At 38.3% G+C, this 23,654-nt stretch overlaps 1 long non-coding RNA gene across 1 annotated transcript; it reads right to left on the reverse strand.

Moving 5' to 3' along the window:
- Nucleotides 1-791: 791 nt before the first annotated feature.
- LOC128084406 (uncharacterized) lies at nt 792-5,077 on the reverse strand. Its single transcript, XR_008208522.1, has 3 exons — nt 4,986-5,077; nt 1,408-1,797; nt 792-883 (listed from the first exon to the last, which is right to left on the reverse strand). It is a non-coding gene; the product is annotated as an uncharacterized LOC128084406 (long non-coding RNA).
- Between the last annotated feature and the right edge of the window lie 18,577 nt (nt 5,078-23,654).

Raw genomic sequence — 23,654 nt, forward strand, 5'->3', positions numbered from 1 at the left:
GAACTCGCATGGGATTTATGAATACATGAACTGAGACCTAAAAATCTCTGAGAGGGGAAACAGATAGCAAAAATGGTATTACAGAAAAATCAAACAGATTACGTTAAGGGTTTTCTCCAATAAATAAATGAATTTTCAATAAGAAAATAATACCTACGTGTAATCAAGACTATGAGTAACAGGTATTAGGTTGTTTCACACTGTGATTATCATTGTCTTAGACATGAATTATTTAATAAGACAGCAGCATTTATACTTTCCAATTAGAGGAGAAAAATCCAAGTTCACACTTTCAATCTCCTTTGATGTGGAACAACACAAATTCTTTTTTAATCTCCAGAAAAGGAGGAAAAAGTGTCTATGTAACAGATTTTAGAAACTGAGCACTGAAGAGAATATAGCAAAGCCCTTCACTGTTCTGATGTATGCAGCACTCTCTCCTTACTGCTACACTGCAACTAGAAAAATAGAAGAGGAAAACACAAAGCACAAAACGTCAAAATATCAATGTTAATAAAATATATAAATAATAAATTAATAAAAATATCAGTAAAAAATGTCAATATACCACTTGAGCTGCGAGAGACATCAGTCTATCACATTGGTGAGATGGAGTGGTTTGGTTTAAAAGTCCAGCCCATTGATATAGATGGCTTTATTGAATTGAAAATTTTAGTCTTACCTGTTAAAAATGCACATCTCCCTTGCAGTGATGGCAGGCCAAATGGCTCTACATTTATTATATTATATAATATATATATATATAATATTATATATATATTTATTATATATATATATAATTACTCCCAGGATTCTTCACTGTAGCAGCAGATTCATGACATTAATCCAGTGGAAGTCTCTTACAGATTGTCAGTTCCTGATTCTGTGTGAACACAGCAAAGATCACAAATTTTAAGAACTCTACCCTCATCTCCAATGTCTAATCAAAGCTTAGGATGTGAACTTGAGGTTTCATTTATCGAGAACATATTTTGCAGCTTCTGAACTGCAGGATTAGTTATAATTAGGATATGTCAAACATTATTTTCCAATAACTTAAAGGGTTACAATAATTTGCTTAAAATAGCAGAATTTACAGGAAATTTACTATTAAAACAAACTACGCCTATAGATACATTTCCTTAAATGCACAAAATAATTTGCATTGTAATGTGCCAGTTTTCTTGTGATGTCATTTATACTTAAGGAATTTGGCTTCTAGCGCCTCGCAAAATGCTAAGCGTGAAGAATCAAGAGCTAAACCAGAGGTAAGATCCTATTAGAAACAATGGGTCCATGGAAAATTTATTCTTTTATCTTTCTGGCACATGCTGCTATAGAGCCACAGATGGAACATAAAACAAAGTAGACAGTGTGGGAAAACCTTAAAGACATGAAGAAACTTACTCTGACCACGTACTCCCAAATCTTCCTGCTGAGAAGCAGAATCTTGCTGGGAAAGACACCTAGGAATTGAAGTAAAAATTCTTGCAACATTCCAGTGTTTGTAATTATCCATCGTTTCTAGTAATACTTAGTACACACAATTGGCTGTCAAAGGATTTGAGAATATAGTTGGAATGTGTACTTGAATTTGCTTAAAACAGAAACTTCAACTTAAGCAGAACCAACGTGTCAAACTCTGAGTCCGGAGGAAAGATGACATCTTGCAAGGCAGTTTTTGGTTGTTATTTCTTCTTTTTGTTGCTTTTGTTCCCCTCCAGTTTATAAACGATATGAATGTCCTCAGTCCTTCAGTACATTGCTCAGCAGCTTTGAGAGTAGTCAGCTTCTGATCTAAACAACAAAAATATGCATCATTTATATGCTTTGCTAATGATTATGTTCCTCACAATTAATGGTAACAGCTCACCGTAACTCACAGAACAACAGTGTAAGAATGTCTCCCAACAGGATTATTTTTGACTCTGAGGTTAATTTGACAATTTAGAATATTTGTTGAATTACATAGGTTTCCTTACAGTATCCTCTTTGTCACTAATGATAACGTGTTCTTCACAGAACTTGTTTCTCACTGACCAAATAAGACTTCTGATGCATTTCTGAAAACAATTTAAATAATCAGCAAATCAAATTTTGACATCTTAACTTAAATAGAATTGAATGAAAACCAGAAATTGTCTACAGGGTGTCTAAAGGCAAAAAGCGATACCCCAGATTTCAAGCTTCTGAAGGGGATGCTCTAGATTACTGCAGTTTTGTCCCAGCTGCTTTGAAAACAGGGCAGCCAAATTTAAGAGAGCTGACTACCCCACACCTCCAACAGAAAGCTTTCTGTTTTTCTGCTGTACTGTGAAGCTCTAGACCCAGGCAACACGATTCTCTTGGCAGGGCACAAGGAGTGGCTTACAAACAATTAATGCATAGTGTTGGGACATCACACAGACTATCAGCTAAGTAAACTTCAAATAAGGTGATGCTGAACCATGTTTCTGAATGCCACTATTCCATCCCACTCATCACTCCCATTCACTACCAGCTGTTTGGAAGAGAAATAAATGTTCAGATACTTGGCTGTTCTACAGTCCTAGCTGATTACAGGAGAAAGGAAAAACACCTACCTAAAAGATGTCATCTACAGATAGCATCTTCTGTGGCAGCTTTCAACACTGATTTATTTCTATTACATCTTATCAGTTTCATCATCATCCCCATAACTCTGGAATATGACTCATTTACTTCATTAAATCTAGAACACTCTGATACTGTCTGGCCTTTTGGAATATCCTACAGAATGCCCAGGGAGAACAGTTTTCAACAAGGCACTATCACCATAGCATTTTGGCAGTACTCACCTTTTCCTCCTGGCTGGTGCTAAGGAATATTTATCTTTCTTTTGCAATGGCTGAGAAAAAACAAACAACAAAAAACAGGGGAGGAAGAAAAAGATGCTTTAAATGGTCAGCAGGCAAGCCAGTATTTGATTGATGGCAAACTGGCATCACTGGTAAGTGAAAGTCAGTAATACAATTGGGAAAATGTTTTTTAATGGCATTTTTTCCCTACCATTACTATTTTTAAACTACTAAGATAAGTGATTTGAAAATTAAAAAAGGCAGGTGATCTTTAAGGTAGTTTTGAAAAAACATGTACTACTTTCTGTCCTGGAGGCAAAAAAAACCTCAAAGTAGACCTATCTAGAAGGCTGAACTTGTTTGACATCCCATTTAAACAGAAGAGATGGAAATGCAGCCAAACTTTCAAAGCTGCTGTATAGCCCATGAGATAATTTCAAATAAATAGGCAACAAGATTCATCAGTTTACCTCTGCGTTTTCTAGGAGGGCATTTATTTTTGAAATCCTACTATAGAGAAAATATGAAATCTCTATTGTATTTATTTCCCTCTCAGTTTGATATATCAGACATACAAAGTCACAAGGCGAGGAAATTCTGTGCATATTTAATGTTAACTATAAGGCTAAGCTCTTAATTGGATCAAAGCTGCCATGCATAATTTTCTTCTTACAACATTTAGCCTTAGTGACCCAGCATGAGCTCTAGGAATCAAGCTGACTTCTTTCTATCTTGTTCATCCTCATCATTACTGGAAGCCAAATTAGAGCATCACTGACAGCTGTGCAACAAACTTTGCTATGCAGTCATGCCCTGTCAGCTGATGTAAGCAGCTAGGTGCAGAAAAAAACTCTTGAAGATGCACATAAGGAATAAAATCTAGTTCATTCTTATAGCTGTGATGCTGTTGCGGGGCAAATGGGAACACAAAGCATCAAACAGCTATTTTTATTTTCAGACTCAGCATATTCAAAATATGCATAGAGACAGGTTGTTTTTGTTTGTTTTTTTTTTTTCCTGATCCAGTTTTTACCAAATCATCTTTTCAGAACAGGACATTTCTTTTACATTTCCTCTAAGATAGCTTTGAGAAATTTCTGCCCTTTCTGCTTACAATCAGAGTTACTGTCAAACATGTCCAAGTTGCTACATTATCACATGGAGCCATTTCAGAGCTGTCAGCCCTAGACTTTGTCTTCAGTTACATCGCCCATTCAATATCCCTGGCTGTCAGTCAGGTTGGGAAGAAACCAACCCTACTGGCTTGAAGACTGGGAAGATGGGCATTACAGCGACTACAAGGCCAGTGCACAATACTCATAGATGTCAGTCAAGCTGGGCAGTTTGAGCCTCTTCATCTGAGGTGATGGAGGAGGTGTCTGAAAGCCATGGGAGTGTTTGGGAACAGCAAGGGCAAGCTGCTTCCTCAGGAGTAGGGTGCAGTGGGGACTCCCTGTAGTAGCAGCCAAGGCCATCAGGCATGGTGGTGGTGAAGATATGGATCTTCAATCCATCTGCTGCTCAGGATCAGGGCAGTAAGGGTAATTAGGCTCAGACACAGCCTGCTCATCAACAGACAGGTTCACAGGATAAAGACCAAACTAGGACACCAGCTGACAAAGCTGGAAACCAGCATCCTATGTTGTCACTAAGGATAACTATATTCAGTGGACTCTAGACATACTAAAACAGGTATCATTTATGTTGCCAAAATGAATACTGAGAAGATTTCAGTGATTGCAGTGTAGCCAGTTTACAGTACCAGTGAGGAACAACTTTTATGCACACTAACTGAAAACTGTAACTTTTATTCACCTATGTGCCCCCTAATATGCTTCAGCTACCTAAAATACCTCTTTTAACAGCAATTACGTGTTATTAACTTATTTTTCTTAGATTACGTCTGCTAAATAAGCATTTTTTTAAACACAGTAGCAATAACAAAGCAGTTCCACATGTTCAGTTGATGCCAAGATTATATTTGTAAGGAAAGCAACAATCTAAAAACAGTTCAAAAATGCAAACATCATAAAACAGAGACTTGAATGAAGGAATTTGCATCCAGCTAAACATTTTTATGTAATCAAACGTCCTTATTCTGCAATTCTTTTCTATCTGTTTTCTTCAGAAGCACCACCCACATCCATACACCTGATGAACCTCGTGTACCTGAATGCACCTTAAAGGGGATGGAATCCTCCACTGTTTTATCTCAGTGTGCTTTGTCCATCCTTATTCTCAACAGATGTAGGTCAAGTCCTGGTAGACAAAGATAGCAAAAAAACAAAAGCACATGGATTATTTTATTCTAAAAGGAATATAACGCCTGCACTATTTTCAAAATTTTGTTTGTATGCTTTATATGCCTTCAGCTTCCTGATTTATGGAAATACCTTTTGATGCGTCTCTAGATTTATTTTCTCTTTATTTTCCCATCGTTTCACAGAACTTACAATGAATTCTTATGTGTTTGTGTTGTGTTTTTTCTTACCACGAATGAAGATGTAGCCAGAGAAGTATGATGGCACTGAATATTTTTTTTTGGCTCTGATTTGTTCTTTTTCAAATTTTTCTTTTAATCAGGATTCCTGTTAAGAAGTTTGACCTACATTTTGCAACCATCTATTTTCAATGCACCAGGCGTAGACAAACCTTTGCCACACGTACTTCCCTACCTTTGAGGAAGAGGGGTGAACTAAGAACAGATGACACCTCGCTGCACCACAACAAGGAGCTGAGGCAGTCTGTGAGAACTGTATCTGATATAATGGAATCAGCCCTTCAGCATTTTCTGCAGCCTCTGCAATGTTCTTATTTAGCTTTCTCGACATCCAAAGAGTCAAAAGTAGTTTTGCTTCTGCAATCGTATTGGAAAAATAAAAGCGGTTGTGTCAAAGATCTTCTGTGATAGGAAACAGTCTTTTTCATGTTTTAAAACTGAAAATAGAAGGAATCTGTGAAGAGAGTTAAAAGCACTAACTTAGCCTTGGAAACGCTTACTTGAAGGACTAATACTTCAACACAAGTAAAGTCTTACATTCTTTAGAGAGCTGATCTGTATATTCAGCTGTCAACATGATGGACTGTCACAGACTGCTTTTCACAGGTGACAGAAATGAATCTTTCCATAGTGGTCTAGACCCAGTATGCGCTCTACAGGACTTCATACCTTAGTAAACTGAATAGAGGATGAAAGAACAAGTGGGTGGGAGATGACAAGATGAAGGACATATGACAGTCACCTTTGGTGCATATTTTCCCTGTTCTACATTAAAAACTTCTGAAAACAATACATTGCTCCCAACTACACAGGCAGGCCACTTTTTGCAGATCTATGTTTCAGTGTATCTGCCCTAGATCATCAATCTTATGCTGAAAAAGTAGGAGAGAGAAAACAAATTAGAGAGGAAAGCTCTAAAAATCTTATGATTTTATGTCATTCTTAAAGCTGTGGTGCATCTTCCCAAGGGAGTTTTGCTAAGAATGAAAGCAAGGTATCCAGCAAAGCAAGTAATTAGAGCTTCCTGACAGATGAAGGAAAGAGGCTGATGTAAAGACCGAAACGTGATTATCTCAGCCTTGAAATTAAGAGCAGAGGACCTATGTGTTTTGGGATTACTTACTAACTGCTTTCAGCACTGTGCATGATTAACTCCTGATGTGCATTCTCTGTAGCTGGAAGCTTTGTTAAGAATAGAATGTATGCTTTCAACCTTTATCTGAATGCAATCAGTCCCTCTAAGATGGATAGTGAAAGAGTTCTTACAATTAAAAAGCTGAGAAAAATTGAGAGGTTCAAGCTCTGCATGGGCATATGTTACTCTGAGATCAATATTCCTTTTAAGAATAAAAGAACACCTTGTGACATATTTTATTTGCAATAACATATGTTGCTGGATGCATTTACCTTTAATTTCTGTCTACTTGGGATGATAACGAGAGAAATTCTGCAAGGCTAAAGAGAAATTTACATGATACGGTCCTGTTCCCAAACATTGATGCCTTTGGGATTCTTTGAGCTTAATTTTCAGATTAAGTCCCAGGAGAATTCATGAAGGTTAATAACAATATTGACAGAAAGTAGCATATTTTCAAAGAGGCAGTAACAGATGGGTTCACTGTCCCTGTTTTTTACTAGGATCACTGGAGAAAAATACTTAGCAATTCTTTTATACGCAGTCATTTCTTTCTGGTTTGAACACTCATTTTACACGGCTGTCTTACTTTGTAACAGAGTGATCTATTTCTTTGCAGAGAAATGAAGTGCATATTTGAAAACGTTTCCTTTTAAAAACATAAATTTAAATAGATATTTTTCTTCTCTTTCAGTTATGTGCGAAACTGCTTTAATGTCTGGCACAAAATAACAGTCCAATACAAGTTTCTCATGTACTTATTCAGTGTTTTCCTTGTGAAAAATGCCTTGTTCACAATTTCCTTGTGAAAAATACATGTGCTGGCTGTGTACTACACTTAATGTAGAATTGTAAAGCACTCTGAATGTCTTCCAGTCAAGCACAATGCCTTTATGGTTGTTCTAGGAAAGTAGTGTCATTTAAAAGGATGTCATTAAAAAAGAGCTATAAGAAGATCATCCTGCTCTTCTGAATGTCTACCAACAACTTTTTGGCTCAGGATCATGCCTGAGGTTGGGAAATAAGAGATCCTGAGAGCTCCTCAAACTGGCACTGATAACAATTAATACTTACCTTAAATATTATTACATACCTTCATAGGTGACCATAGCACTACCAAACCAGCTAGAAAGCCTCTCAGAAATTGACAGAGGAATAGGATTAATGAGCTTATCAATTAAGGTATCGAATACACAGAGAGGTGATTTGTTTATACTACACATTTATGATCAAAGCTGACAGAACACACCGCTTTCAAATCCCAGGCTACTTCTCCATAGCTTATATTCCCTTTTACAACTTATTAGCCAAATCCTTAAGCAACAGTTTTTGAGGGCAAAAAGGGCACGGTGTAACTCATTCTGGGAAGTCTGATGAACACTCCACAAGTTCAGACTTTTTGAATAACTGGAGTTTCATCTTCCTGTTGAAGCTTTCTTGTTGCGCAAGTTGTTTCATGCCTCAGTAGCAACTTAGCAAATAGGCCTGGAAGGCAATGTAATAACTGTATAATGAAGAACATGGAGGGTAGAGCTTTCAGAATCTCTTTCTCCATTTTCAAATGGTTGCCTAGGCAGGTTTCTGTATTATCATACAGTATTTTGTTTTCATTAATCCTTTCTACTCTTTCCTCAGACAGCACAGAGGTATTTGTATCCTAACAATACAGCACCTTCATTGCCAAGTTAAGTAAAAACACTCAAGTATGGACACAAATACAGCGAGCACACTAATGCTTAATGGCATACCCTCCATCAGATGTTTGTGTCGTGTAACTGAGTGCGAAGGAGCAAAATGCTCATAAAATGGCAATTTGATGTGAGAATTTAAAACTCAGAAGGAGATCCTGTGGCAGAAGGACAATAGGATCCAGTCAGTATATCCATCTGCCTTTCCTATACTGCAAGACAGCACTGAGGAGCCAGTCAGAAATAGGTGAACTACTCACCTAGAATATCACATGGGAAGATCGCTTTTGAATGCATTGCTCTTGCCCTGTGGTGATGTGCTTTTTAGACCAACTCAACTCATTGTAATTTCTTTCCATTTTAATGTCTGTTCATATTCAGTCCCTTCATTCCTTTTTTTTTTTCCTTTCCTTCCTTTCTACACCTAAAGAACGCAACTGACGTTAATCAATGGCCACTGATGTTCTTCCATCCCTTCTTCTCAAGTGAGTTGCAGTCAGAATATTTTACCTAATTTTCAGCACCTGTGTGTGAATTAGGAGGCAAAACTACTAATTGCAACATCATGCTTATTTTGTACCCAGCCGGTCAATGATCACAAAAAACATTTGCATATTAGCGTAAATAAGCAGTAAGATTTGATAAGCTGAAAAAAAAAAAAAAACTGGCTACTCTTCCTTTTTGAAAGATGTGGATGGTTAAAAAAAGTTTCAGCCATGTTGTCGCATAGCAGTGGTAGCAGAAACATGTTCAACTCCTTACAAAATTGGGCAGCTTCCCAAATGAACTAAGTCAGTGAAACAACTAATCCCGTTTTTCCTTGGTCTCACGATCACATATTCTCCACACACCTATAATTTCAACCGCCCTGTTAAAGATTCACTTTTTTGCTCCTGTTAATTTATGTGAACTATTACCCAGGCTGGGCTTTTTTTTTATTATTATTATTCATTACCACTAAATTATCTACTTCTTTGCTTTTATTAACTCTGAAGTAATAAATCTAATCAGCAACTAAAAGTAAGATACTGCCATTTATATTTTAGGAGCAAATTTGTATAATTAATTTTAGCACTTTCACATTTAGACATAGTAAGTAGCTGCTTAAAAATATTCTTTTATGAATGAGCAAAGCTACATGCAAAATGGGTTAATTAGTGGAAAAGAAACACACCATGAAAGTAGAGCTATTCTTACTCACTTAAAACCTCTACCATCTTATCACGTTATATTGATTAGCAACACATTAAACACAAGGAATTTTGATTGTCACATCTTATTACAATGCCCTGACCTCTCAGTCCAGTAAGTATAGTAGTTGACCAAGGAGAGCAACAATTCACAATCACTACATCAGCCTGGTAGCCATTCCAGAAAGCCACAGTTCCTGAACAACTGTAAGTATATTTAACTCTCTCCCAAATAGAAGTATTTGCTAATTCAGTATTAGTATACAACTGCTAATTAAAAATAATAGACATTTGTAAAAATTCCATACAACCATTTTTTTCCCCCCCATCATGAGTTTACAAGGGAGATTCTCTAACCTTGGTTACTTTAAATAAATACTTTTACATTTAACAGAAAATACAGCAGTAAATAGATTTCAGGGAACAAAATATTAAACTTCACTAAACAATAATTGGGCTGAAATCATAGAATTAGAAAGAGCACAGGCACAGAGTTTGTGTTGATAGGCATTTACCATTAACTAATAATTAGTGACAGATAAGTCAATGATTTGTCATCGTGAACAGCTACAAGTGTTAGCAATCACTTGTGGTCAGAGATCATTGGGTAACTCAATCAGTTAGGTAATAATGCCTTGGTTATGTGGTAAATAAAAGAATCTCTGAAGCACTGTAATTTTTATTTTAATGAAACACTGAAAGACAAAATGCAAATGGAGAGGAACTAGCACTGAAAAACAGGACTCTTTCTCTCTCTCTCTCTTACCTCTCCATATAGCAAGGCTACAGTGATTTCTACCAATGGTTTCTTGATGCAATTAATAAGCCACATATATATGACATGGACATTCAGATTAGATCAATACATTAAACCAATTGTTAACCTATGTGCATTAAAACTAAAAAAATAATTACTTTCCTTGTCTCTAAATACTGCAAAGGTAACTTCCTTTCTGTGAAACTGCACAAATGTCCACAAATTTTGTCACAGAAGCAATAAAGACAAATTATCCCTGGAGCCAAATCATCTTCCACAGTCAGTATTCAGATAGTATATTTCTACTACTAAATCTTAACCTTATTTTGTGTTATCTCCAGTAGGCACAGCTATATTTTCTTTTAGTTAATTTAATGTTATCAATATAGAGATTTTCAATTCTGTTGCTGTAATTGATTCTGCATCTTGCACCAAACGTATCATTATGGGAAGGCCACTTACAGAACTGCTGTTCCAATATATGGTGATAATGGCAGATGTGGTCTAAGTATTTCCTTGAATCCTAAAGTAATTGAATTTGCTTACTCTATTGGCTCTCTTTCTTAAAGTACCTCCGAATGGCAAACTGCAGAGTACAGCTAATAGATTCTAACTAGCTGTGGTCCAGACAAAACACAAATGACCAAAGCTCAAAATCACTTTATCTGTTTCCTAAAAGTTCAGCATTTACTTGGATAACTCTACACTGTGCTCAAAGCTATGAATGATCCTGCCTAAAAGGCTAAGAAAAATTGTTGTTTAGGTACGGTCTGCAGTGGAGAGAAAAATTGTTCTACAAAATCAGCTTCAGATCATTAGGATGTCAAAAGGGCTGAATGATTCTGTTGGACGTGTATTGAGGAGATGGAACCTAGATAAAATTTCCTGAAGTTCTCATGGAGGCATAAGCAGCCAAACAAAACATTACTAAAACAATAGCCAAGTTTTCTGACTGAGATATTTAGCATCATATGCACTGAATTTACTTTAAAATTAAAAAAAAAAAAAAAAAAAAAAAAAAAAGGATCACGGGAGCTGAAGATCTTGACAGGTAATCAATCCTTTCTTGTAAATGTGTAGTTAATTAACACAGCATAATCCTCATTAAGAATGAGATTCTTCATTTTGCATGCTTAACTGAGATTGATTGGATGATGACGCAGGAAAATGCCAGCATATGTGGTCCCATCTGTGTCTTTCACTCAGATTTCCTTGTGCAAGTACGTGACACCAATATATACCTTCTAAGAGATGCAAGTGGTAAATCTGGCTGTTAAAAAGATAGCATCTGTGGACAGAAAGTTTGTCTCCTGTGATCTATGTAGGTCAGAAATAAACTATTCTTCTCCTGTCAGTGTTCGAAAAATAGATATACTGAATGCAACTGTGTTAAAAATAAGTAAAACAATGCAAGGTTTAGGGCACTAGAGGTGGCAGAAAGATAAGAACAATAAGTAGACTTTTTTGTCTGTTGCGGACTTGATCAGAAAAATCAGGATACCTTTCAGCTCTAAGTCTACTTTGCTGCTTAAGGAACAATTCTGCTGAGCACAGAAATTGCAGGGGAGCTTACCAGTTCTTAACTTCAATTCTTCAGCAATTGAAAGGGCAAAAATAAGTATTTCTGTCTCTAAGGGCCTCAATAGCTACAGATTTTTTTTTACAGCCGCCTACAATTCTGATAAAGGAATGGTCTTTATTGTTTGTTCTTGCCTACTTGACAGAGTTGAGAAGACTTTGAATAGCAGCTGTAGTCTTCAGTGCATATAATGCCAATCTGGCAACATCAGAACATCACCAGGGGCCAGAGATGTCATTGGTATTTCATGCAGCTTCACTGCCTTACATTAAAAACATCAAGATCTCTCAGTTCACAAGATCACACGTAGTTCTGTATGTTTGCTGAGTACTGTATCAGAAGAATTAAGTACATTGACAATGCTTTCAGTTCTAGGAATAACCAATACTAGGGTCTACTTTCAACAGTGGTACAACAGGGTCTTGACTGAGATAGACAAAGTAAGTCGTCTCCACCTGAGGTCTAACCAGTTTCTAGCTATATTGATAGGTGACTAGATTCAAGAAATTTGCACGTTATTCTCATGGTAAAGGCCTTTATTCTCAGGGGAAGGTCACTCAGCTTCTTTCCAGCAGTGACTCTTCCTGATTTATGCTGAGAGGAGACTCTCTTGACATTCCTGGATGATACTGTAAAGCACATGGGCGTATTTTACTATTCTTTGACAGGAGACAGATGGAGGAAAATTTTCAGTCTCAAGTTGCTAGACATATCCCCCAGGCAACATCCAAACTAACGTAATGTCCTTGAATGCTAATAGTTGAATTTTGACCTTTGTGGCCAACCACAAGCTATGAATACGTGCGACATGTTACCCTAGACCCAAAGAAACTGATTCCTTGTGAAAAAGGAATAGCCTTTGGCTTGAACCAGCATTAGCAGAATCTCTGTTAGGATCCCAAAATCTGATACAAGGCACTGTAGATCTAAAAGCGGTATTATTTGTCACTTGTTATTTCATTATAACAGGGCTGGTAATTCAGCTATTGAACAGCAATTTAGACCAGAAGGAAGATCAATAAAAACATAAAAATTACCAAGCCTTGCCAAAAGTGTAATATCTATCACAGCTGACCTGACCAATACAGAACATCACCTTCTCATTAAGATCAATACTTGTGATATCTTCTAAATGCAACCTAACATTATTAAAACAGAGAACATCCTTTGGGCATGAACTTCTGCAGGGCACTAAGAGCTTAGAAAAAAATCTTGTATAACATCTACCTAAAATAATCGTGGGCGAACAAAGTCTCATTGACTCCCTTAAAAGCAAGATAGTATGTTAACTTAAAAGTGAATCCCCCACCTCACATCATGTTACACTGAGTACCAGTGAAGTTAAGGTAAACTTTAAAAATAAAAAACCAACAACAAAAATACAAGAAAAGAAAAAATAAACAACACACACCCCAGCAGGAGAAAACACAAAGGTTACATTTCTAAAAATTGTTGCTAATCTATAACAAGAGCTATAATTTCAGAATTTAATCTGTTATGCTACAAAGGCACCCCATGTAAACAGAGCTGAGTGGACCTGCTAATGCTTGAAGGTTCAGACTGCACAGGTTTTTTTGTCATAAAGCATGACTGAGTGATTTAAAATATAAAAATCTGAGGAGTTCAAGATATTTTTTACCTTTTCTAATTGACATCAGTACTTGCGTGTACAATTTTTAGAGCCCAATTTACATGTTGGTATAAATATTTTGTGTGATTTCTAGTGACAGTATTTAAAAATAATTATGAATACCAACTAGTTCCCACTAGAAACAGAATTAGGTGTTAATGTGTCTTGCTTCTCTTGCTATGTGGCATTAAGTAGAAGCATCAAAACTGGCAAGTCTTTCAATATTATGGAAACTGTTGGAATATGATATTTGCACATGTTCAACTGAAGTGCAGCAGCACACCTGAATCTCCTCTCTTACCAGGTCACATTTAAGAGACTGATTTTCTTCCTGAGGTTGGTAACCTTCAACTTTCCCTTCGAAGATCCTTCCTTTCTTTGGCTGCAGTCACCACTGTCAATGTTTGTGACTACAAATCTTGGCATGCTCATTTTGTTAACAATTCTTTAAGCACTAAGTATGTTGAACAATGCACAAAAATCACATTGTGTCAGCCAATCCTCCCAACCTCGTATCATCAGCAAACTTGCTGAGGGTGGCCACCATCCCCTCATCAAGGTCATTGATGAAGATGTTGAACAAGACTGGACCCAGCACAGACCCCTGAGGAACACCGCTGCTTACAGGTCTCCAGCCAGACTCTGCACCACCAACAACGACCCTCTGTGCTCTGCCAGTCAGCCAGTTCTTAACCCACCTCACTGCCCACTCATCCATCCCACACTTCCTCAGCTTGGTTGTAAGGATGTTGTGGGGGACAGTATCAAATGCCTTGCTGAAACCAATTCCTGAGGGAGAGATTTTCACTGAAGACAGAAGCAAAGAAGGCATTCAGTATCTCCGCCTTCTCAGCATCCCCCGTTACGAGCACACCCCCGTCACTTAGCAGGGGAGCCACATTCTCCCTAGTCTTCCTTTTACTGTTAACATAATTAAAAAAGCCTTTTTCATTATCCTGTATCGCTTTGCCAGATTCAATTCCAGGTGGGCTTCAGCCTTCCTCGTCACATCCCTGCAAGCCCTGACAACATTTCTATACTCTTCCCAAGTGCTCAGACCCTTTTTCCACATTTCATGGACCTTCTTCTTCCCTTTGAGTTTGTGCACGAGCTCCTTGCTCATGCACACAGGTCTCCTGCCACCCTTTCCTGATTTCTTGCTCACAGGGATGCACTGATCCTGAGCTTGGAAGAAGAGCTGTTTAAATGCCAACCAGCTCTTGCAGGCCCAATTACCAGGAGCCTAGGCGCAAGAAGGACTAGAGAGGCAAGAACAGTAATTGAACTGACAAGGCATCCCCAAACTGCTAAGTGGCAATGGCAGCTAAGTTCACGATCAAATTTCTTGATGTGGATTGTCAGTTTTCAGTATTCAGCATTATTTTTTCAGTATCTTCCCACTTCATTATTTCATCTTCCTCCCTTTCTCTTCTGAGAGGGGAAAGAAGCACAGAACTGAATAACAGAACTTCTACTCTGAATTCAGCATTCGAGGAATGATGTGGGCTTTTTCAAGGAAGCTGATGGGAAAAGATCATCAGAGGAAGTCTCCATAGATAGTTCCCTGTTCACTCCTTGCCAACAGCTGTGACATCATTAGGATGGAGACATTGGGATCCTTCTAGAAACCCTGATTTATTAGGAGGAAAGCTCAGCTGTTTGCAGAAAAGTTTAGACCTTTCTTCCCTTTTCCCTGTGGCTCCCTTAAGGGGCATTCCTTTCCTCAGGACTTTCATCAACAGTTTTTTCACTGACAAAGTAGCTTGAAATTATGGGTTGTATAAAAAGCACACTGCCCTCCCTATTTCTTACCTAAAAAAACAAACCTGTTATGAAAGTAAAATAACTGCAGGAATGGATTACTTGTTAGAAGGAAACAAAATTACATTGGGAGCTGGAAAAATGTTTTAGACTTACACAGTTCTGCTTTATATATAATTAGACAGTGTTAGGTATCACACAGAAAAGGTTTCTGATACTTATGAAGCAAGCACAGATCTTTTGCTTTTCAGTAACAACAAATCTAGTTGCTATTAGAGATGGAGATATTCAGCATAGGAAATACGTATGAATATGTATTAACCAATTGCACTTCTCTAACTTAAAGAGAAAATGAAATGGCTGGAAATGCAACACCAGAATTGTTGAGTTGTAAATAAAAGGGTTTTTTCTCCGTATGTCTCAGAATTAAGACGCAAACATGCACCCAACAATTCAAGTACAGAATATAAAATGTCAGTAAGCTGCGAGAATGAACAAGATAAGGATTGGAATAATGAATTGGAGAACTAGAGAAACTAATATAAGGATTGTAACTTGCTACAAGTGTAAGTTTATGAAATTAAGCACTTCTATTTCCTGTTCTCATTATTTCCAGAAAAAGATGTTGGAGGACTAAATAGCAACAATAACACCATTACTAATACCTTTGAGTTTTTTCTACATTTTTTCCTTTTGAACCTTACATATGAATTAAAGCAAATTTTTTTTTTGTTTTAAAGACCAATTTTCACCTTTCCTGATGGTTATATAGGCCAATAGCAGAAAACTTCTGGAACAGCAGGGGGAAATATATCAAGCAGAGCCTTTTAAAGAACTGACAGATTGAATAAGGAGACCTGAAAAAGGATCTGGTAGGCGATGGATCGTCAGGATGTGTGTGCAGAATCGATGCGACGTGTTCTGTTCCCTGCATCGGTGGGAGGGAAGAGTCTGCAGCGACACATCTTGGAGAGGACAGACTGCAAGCCATGGTGTCTTGGTCCTCAGCCAGAAGGAACAGAGAGCAGAATGTTTTTTAGTCAAATGGAAGTAATAGCTCTTCAGTTTCATAGATTTTCCTATCGCACCAATGTTTACTAACACAACTGTTTTATATTTTAATTTTAAGCCAAAAATTAAATGAATGAATGGTAATTAAAACAATGAAAGGTAAAGATAAGGGACTCGAATACTCAGCAAAACAGAGAGTTGGCCACAGGGCGCTGGAAGGAAGGCTTCTGCTGATACCAAGAGTAGGCTTAACTTTTGCAGATGCTCTGCCAGGGGCAAATCTACTAGAAAATCTTGTCACCACCAGGTAACTGTCTTTGGTGTAGCTAAACTTCAGGTTTAGTTGGATCTGTCAGCCTGAAACAAAGAGAAATCAATGCTTTATCTCCAGTTTTCAGCCTTCATTTGCTGTCCTCCTTCTTACCTTGTATTCTCACAGCCACAATGGGATGCACACTCAGAGGTTTGCTTTCATAGTGAAGACTACAAAGTATTGCTGCTTTTCAACTGTGGAAAGACCTTTCTGTCTTTTCCCTGCCCTCTCTAACTAAGAAGTTACTCTTCTTCTCACCAGAAGGAAGCCAACAACCATGCATAGCTTCTACATTTGCTGCCCATCAAAGATTATTTTCAGTTCTTGAGCATGACATTTCAAAATCATAGCCAATATATATATATATGTTCCAGCACACTCTCGTGCATGGGAAAGAAAACGTGAGAAAAGATCAGAAATAAAGCTCTCTTGTGTTCAGAGAACCAGAACTCAGCAATGACAGGGGCTGCTGAGAGAAAGCAGTTTTTAATAGCTCCATGGATGTAATAGAATTCGCTTTCATCCCTATAAACAAACATTAAATATGTGCTTAATGACATTATGAAATGACAGAAGAAAGTCAAACTCTATAAATGAGAAATGCATCTCAGCTACAGGCAAAACTGAAGGAAAACTTTAATCAACACAATCACAAGTAATTTGACAGAAAATAATTGTAAAGAAGTAGAAAGATGTAAGGATGAGCTCTGACATTTTTGTTGCTTCAGATTAGGTATGAAGCAGAAGACTGCACAATAAAATGAATATCTTAGGGGTTGTTCCAAATACAGGATCTTAATGTTGTAGCATGAAATATCACTTAGTTCCTTGTGCTTGTGAACTCCAAAGAACCCTCTCTTTCACTAAAAAGATTTAGATGTATTGGTCACAATCACTACAAACCAAAACCATTGCTGGACATCACAGTAAAGAAAAACCTGCTGGTGTAAAATTGTTCTGAATCAGTAGAGTCCCATGAGGGTAAGAGAGGTCAGGATTTGGATTGATTCTGACTTCAAAGCTATAGGGAAAATTAATGCAGTGTTTAATAATCAATTTGGGACAGGGTCATATTTGTGCTTTGTTTGGTGCCAGGTTTTACTACATCTGCTTTACATCTCCTGAGGCTCTGCGTTGCGTGATGGGACCTTCTGCAATGCTTCCCTGAAGTAGCAACAAAAACTGGATCTCAAGACATGGCCTGGCAACAGCTGCTATGCTTTACTATTCATATTTTTTCTCCATCTTGTGTTCCCTTCATGTGTATCACTGCAGTAGCTGAACGTTGTTTGTCGCGTGGAGCAATTAGCTTTCACATGCAAGGCAAGAAATTAATAACCCAAACTAGGGAACTAAGCCACTGAAGGACTGATGGACTGCAGCAGAGGAGTGACCAGGGGGATGTCTCCTGTTCTGACAGTATTGACTGCCTTTCAGCAAGGTCACTGCCCTTTCTGGAGTGAAAGATTATGGGAAGAACTTCTCAGTTTTAATTGCTGTCAGTGTCAATTATGTTGCAGGACTGTGTGATTTTGTAACTTGGCAGAGAGCTGAGAAGAGGAAGTGCTCAGAAATTATTGCAGCTAGTTGCTGTGAGGTGTCGCAAATCCAAGCAGGGTTGACAAGGTTTGCTCCTAGAAGATAGCCCAAGAGTAATGCATACCAGTTCCAGCAAAGCGTGTGTAGGAGTTGTGAAAGAGCACACAGTATTTCAGGATAATAATTGTGTTCATTGGGATCTAGTTATCTTCGGAAAAGGATATTTAAGGGTAAACTAGCACTGATAATTTCAGTGAGTAATTGGATGCTACTGCCCAAGACATCACTCTATAAATGCTTCTAAGAAATAATTTGATTAAAAACGCCTTCTAAATTATGTCATCCGTTTGCACTCTCTCTCAGCTTCTATGAAAGGCACAACTAGGTTATGATTAAGTCATAGAAATGCCATACAGGTACAAAACCAATGAGCCTTGTATTGATTATTCACAAAATTCTCCGTCAGCTCCCCCTGCAGCACACAGCAAATACCTCTCCCTGAAGGGAGGTTGTGGTGCAAAAGGGTCTGGCCTCTTCTCCCAGGCAAATAGTAGGACCCAAGGAAATGGCCAGAAGTTATACCAGAGGAGGTTTAGGTTGGATATTAGGAGAAACTTTTTCTCTCAAAGGGTGCTCAGGCACTGGAATGGCTGCCCAGGGAGGTGGTGGAGTCACCGTCCCTGGTAGTGTTCAAGAGGCGCCTGGATGAGGAGCTACAAGAGATGGTTTAGTGCTTGTGGCACTGATAGGAATGGGAGGGTGGTTGGACTAGATGATCTTGCAGGTTGTTTCCAACCTTGTGATTCTGTGATGTGCTCTTAAAGGCTGCTTCCCTAACTGTCCAGAAGCATCTCTGTTTTGATGTGGCTGTGTCCTCCCCTTGTCATAGCCACAGCGCAGCCAGGATTCACGTGCTGAACACACCAGCAGGCTGCAGGCTTCTTCAGGCTCCCCCATACAGACTTTGCTCTTTTAGTATTTAGGATCAAACAGTGACTGGGTGAGATGAATGAACAAGTACAGTTCCTGGAGCCCATGAATATCCAATGAATATCCTGCCAGCAGCATGATACTCTGATATGCTGTTCCTGCCCAAAGCAACCTGAGAGAAAACACAGAAGCACACCCAGCAAGGTACTTAAGCCTAAGAAAGAGCTACCATTTATTGACCACATTTTATTTATTTTCCTATTAACAGAGCACTGGCATCAGTGGATTCTCTTCTAATTCAGTAAATTTATCATGCCTCTAGAACTCACCTTCCCCCCCCCCCGACTGCTCAGAGCTACAGAAAAAATAACATGGATTGAAGTTAACCCTGGTATATTTCCACATCCTCTATCACAGTCCACATCTATTCAGTGCCTAATTCAGATATTCATTAAAGAGAAAAAAGAAGAACAAAAAAAAGAGGTAAAATTAAGGTTCCCAGAAAGCGAGAAGTTTCTTTTCAAGTATTAAAAAAGCAAAGAAATGCATCAGAAAATCCTGACGAATCCTTGCATGTCTTTATGTCAGTTGCTACTGTATCTTTACTAGTGGTTTCTCAATTTAATTGAAAAAATTTACAGAAAAGGACTGAAGTCACCACTTTTTCCATCTATTTAGCCTGAATTTCCTCTCTACCAGCTTTAGTTGTTGATTTTATACCCTCCATTAACAAGCTAAGTAATGCATGTCTTTCCAGGAGCAGAGCTTCATGCTTCTGTTTTTCTTCCAAAAAACCCACTTTTTTTCTCAGGGGAACTGTAATAATTCTTCTAAAGATCTGTCTGCATTTCTGCATAACTAACTTGAGCAGAAAAAAACACATTCACTTAATTTTGACTGGAAGCTGAATTACGTGCCCTGTCTCTTCTAGATACAGCCTCTGGCTCATGTAACATGCTCCTAGTTAGCTGTCATATAACTCTGCAGATCATTTTGTCCCGACCACTTGTAGCTCAGTGTGTGATTGTTCCAACAGAAGAATCATAGTCCCCTGCTGAGTAGAAAATCAAAGCTCTTACCTCTACTGAACAACGCATGGGAAACTGAACTCTTGTGCTGAAGGTAACAGCAAGGACTCTAGTGAAACATTCTGCAGCCAGTTGTTTGTCACATGGGAATATAAGGGATTCCTCATAACAAACTAAGTGCACTAATTGCAGAAAAACAGGTGGAGTGGCTGCAGTGCAGTGCGTACAGTGATGATGTGTACCTCCTTCACTCAGAAACTGACCTACTCTTCCAGAAAGTGGGGAAAAAAATGCATAGTGATTCCAGTTTCTATTGATTATACTTTCAATCTGGAGTTGGAGATCAAATAATATTTGCCCCTACTACTGAAGCCAAAGTTACAGCCTTCCCTGATGTGAGAAAAAGAATTTCTCTGAAGCACTCAGTTTGTCCTTCCCATAGTAGCACCCCAAGGGAGGGCAAAGCTCAGTAAATATTAAAGTTTAAATCTTCAAAGGTTATCTAAATTCCTAATAACACTCCAGAAATTTTATCTGCCATGAGAGAGATGCAATTCCCAAGTTTGCCTCCAAATTTCAGTCTCAGAAAATTTTGACAGATTTCCTTTTGCCTTCAAAAAAAATAAAAATAAAAAGCAGCACAATCAAAACACCAGAAGATAAACTAGTAATAAATGTCACAACATGGTATTTTAGAAACACTTTTGTTCAGATTACGTGCTTTCCTCAATGTATATCTAACTAGCTTTTTGTCTGAGGCAGAAGGATTATTCTACAAATCCTGGTAACAGAAAGCTTGTGGTTCATTTGGTGCCTTAAATTGCAATTCATATTTTGACATGAACAAGCACTTTGTAACCTGTTTGGATTAGGATTTCTGCTGTGCTGTTATAACTCAGGCTTGGTGAGACATTAGTAACATAGAAGCACATGCATAATTTAAGTACAAGCAAGAAGAGAGTATCTCAGTTACAACAGAATCAAGGTACTGGCCAACAGAAACATTTCTGTGCCATGAGGACGGTCAAACACTGGAAGAGGCTTCCTAGAGAAGTGGTTGATGCCTCATGCCTGTCAGTGTTCAGGAGGCATTTGGAAAATGCCCTCAGTAGCGTGCTTTATCTTTTGGGTAGCTCTGAAGGTCTCAAGCAATTGGGCTTGGTGATCTTCGAAGGTCCCTTCCAACAGAACTCTATTATTCTGTTCCAAAATGTCCGCAAAGAATAAAAAATGACTGCATACATAGAGAAACCTGATGACAGAATATCTTAAAGAAAAGGCAGAGTGGGACAAAGTCGCAACTAGCTCCAGACCGATTGGCACAAATTCATTCTAATTTGTAGTACCTTCTGGCTTGTCAGCTTGAATAGGCTCACTGGACCTTTGCTGAACCAAGGCTCTACATGATCTATTTTAATTCAGGACACCACAGGCAAGATCACATACATGTTGAAAGACTGTCACAGCTGGCAGACAGTGACAAATATGCATTGCAAAAAGCTTACTAACTCTGCAGACAGTCTTGCATTGTGCTTATTTGGCTTGCATTACTGCACTGTGATACAAGAGGCAGCACAATTAATCACGAGCATCACAGGGTAATTTGTTATGACAGAGAGCCATGTGCGCTCACTGAAGACAGCTTCTCTTTTATCCCTTCATATTCCGTGCCTCCCTTCACGATTCTCATCAAGGAACTGGATCATACAATGCTGTGAAGTATTTCTAGAACTATTTGAGATGAGGGCACACGGGTGATGGTTCAAGGTACTCTGAAGTGCAAGTGGAGTTTTAGAGCGCCTATCTGGCTTTGCATGCAGTGATGGAAGGCCTAGAGAAGCTGTACCCTGTCCTGCAAAGGAAGAATTAACGAAATCCAAACAGGTATGGTGATAAGATCTACTGTTAGTGCACCTAACACAATGCTGCCAAGCAGTCCTGCGCTGATTCCTTCAAATTCAAGAGAGAGAGAGGAGAGCACCTCCTCTTCTCTGCCCGTATCACTTCCCAGAGGGGTTTATTTGCAGACAATACAGGAGATAAGGGCACTGAATATGTAATTTCCCAAATCATTACCCTACTGATAATAATCCCCTAGCCTGTGGCAGGGGGGGTTGGAGATTCATGATCCTTGAAGTCCCTTCCAACCTGGGCCATTCTGTGATAAACCACTGCAGTTATTGGATGGCTTTTGTGTCCTCAGTAAGGAAGTTTTGTGGTGGTGTTTTCTTGCTGACACTGCACCACTAAGGCCCATGTTAAGGTTTCAGCTTTTTTCTTTCTCATAATTTTTTATGGCAAAACTTGTCTTGTGCACCGATCCCCTTTAGCTACCTAATTTTCTAATTAAGGTATTTGTTAGTCATAAATTGTCGAAATCTCACCATTCCCCTCAAGCACCACAATACCCACAGACTAAAGGCACATTCATGGCACTTCACCCTGCTGTGCAAGCACTTTTTTGCAAGCTTCTTCACCATTAAATTTTGAATGTCTGAGATAGAAATGTACATGCCAGTGACAAAGACTGGATCTGTAATGCACAGGCAGTAGCATAGACTACTTCAAGTAATGTGTTTTCTGAGTTCAAACAAAATTAGAAGTTGTTTCACTGACTCAGCCTGTATTTAATTTACTTGTATTTGGTAGAAACTGAAGAGAGCTAGCTAAGTTCTTGAATGAGCCAGTAATATTCTCTGTTTTTCTAATTTGTGAAGGACTGCACTTAGGCAGAGCTGATAAATAATACTACCCTAAATCTCTTTCGTGCTAATGGGTCACAGAGAACATACATCATTTGTGACCTATGATTCCATACTTGCAATTTCTGGAAAATATTAGGGCAGCATTAGAATCTCTCTCAATTCATACTCTCTCTCCATGAAATTCTGACATTAATTATATATGGATAAACATGTTTAAGGGAAAGCTTGAAAAAAATAACTGAAAATATGTTCCCTTTTGTAAGATTTCTTTTCTTCACCAAAATCTTGCTCTTAGCATAATACATCATAAATAGGAGAACGTTTGAAAAGAGCAGACTTTTCAAAGCCAATTTGTACCTTATTATCCTGTGTTTTTTGTGATAAGTGACAGAGATCTCTAACTGCCTTTCTTGTATACATATTCCCTACTAATTTGTTCTTTCACCACTAAGCCACCTCTTCACAGTTTATTTTAGCATTCAAGATGTCTGACGGAGGAGCCTCAAACACACAATAAACAAGAAAAAAATCACATCAAACTGGGAGACCTCCCAAATGTCCCCTGAGTATTAATACGCCCTATCAGAAAACAAAATATTGCTTTGATTAGGCTGCTACCTATGGGGAGTAATACCCAACCCTGTTCCAGTAACAGGCTCAAGAGAGCAGGATATAATACATCACGTTCTGCTGGGCTACCTGGGAGAACCTTGTCCCACCAAACCACCTTCCCCTTGCCTGCCATGTCTTTAGACATGGAAATTCTTACCACTTTGGCAGACTCTGCAGCAATATGCATTTGCAAGCAATTTCAAGAACAGAAAGCACTGATAGTTGCAATTTTCTGTAGCGAAATGGTTACGCTATTGCCTGGAGGGAACATCGTACGCTTTAACCCTTTTAAATCCCATGTGTGTTTTAAAAGTGAGAAAAATGAGCTATATTTTTTAATAATGGTAAGAATGGTATCAGGCTCCTTTCCTTTAAAAGCTTGGTCAGATATGCTATTCTGAAGCTGGTAATTAATCAAGACAGCAAGCATTCAATTGCTATAAAACAGCCAGGTTTTTTC

The sequence above is a fragment of the Tympanuchus pallidicinctus genome, unplaced genomic scaffold (genome assembly GCF_026119805.1).
Source record: "Tympanuchus pallidicinctus isolate F22 unplaced genomic scaffold, pur_lepc_1.0 scaffold26, whole genome shotgun sequence".
Lineage (NCBI taxonomy): Eukaryota > Metazoa > Chordata > Aves > Galliformes > Phasianidae > Tympanuchus > Tympanuchus pallidicinctus.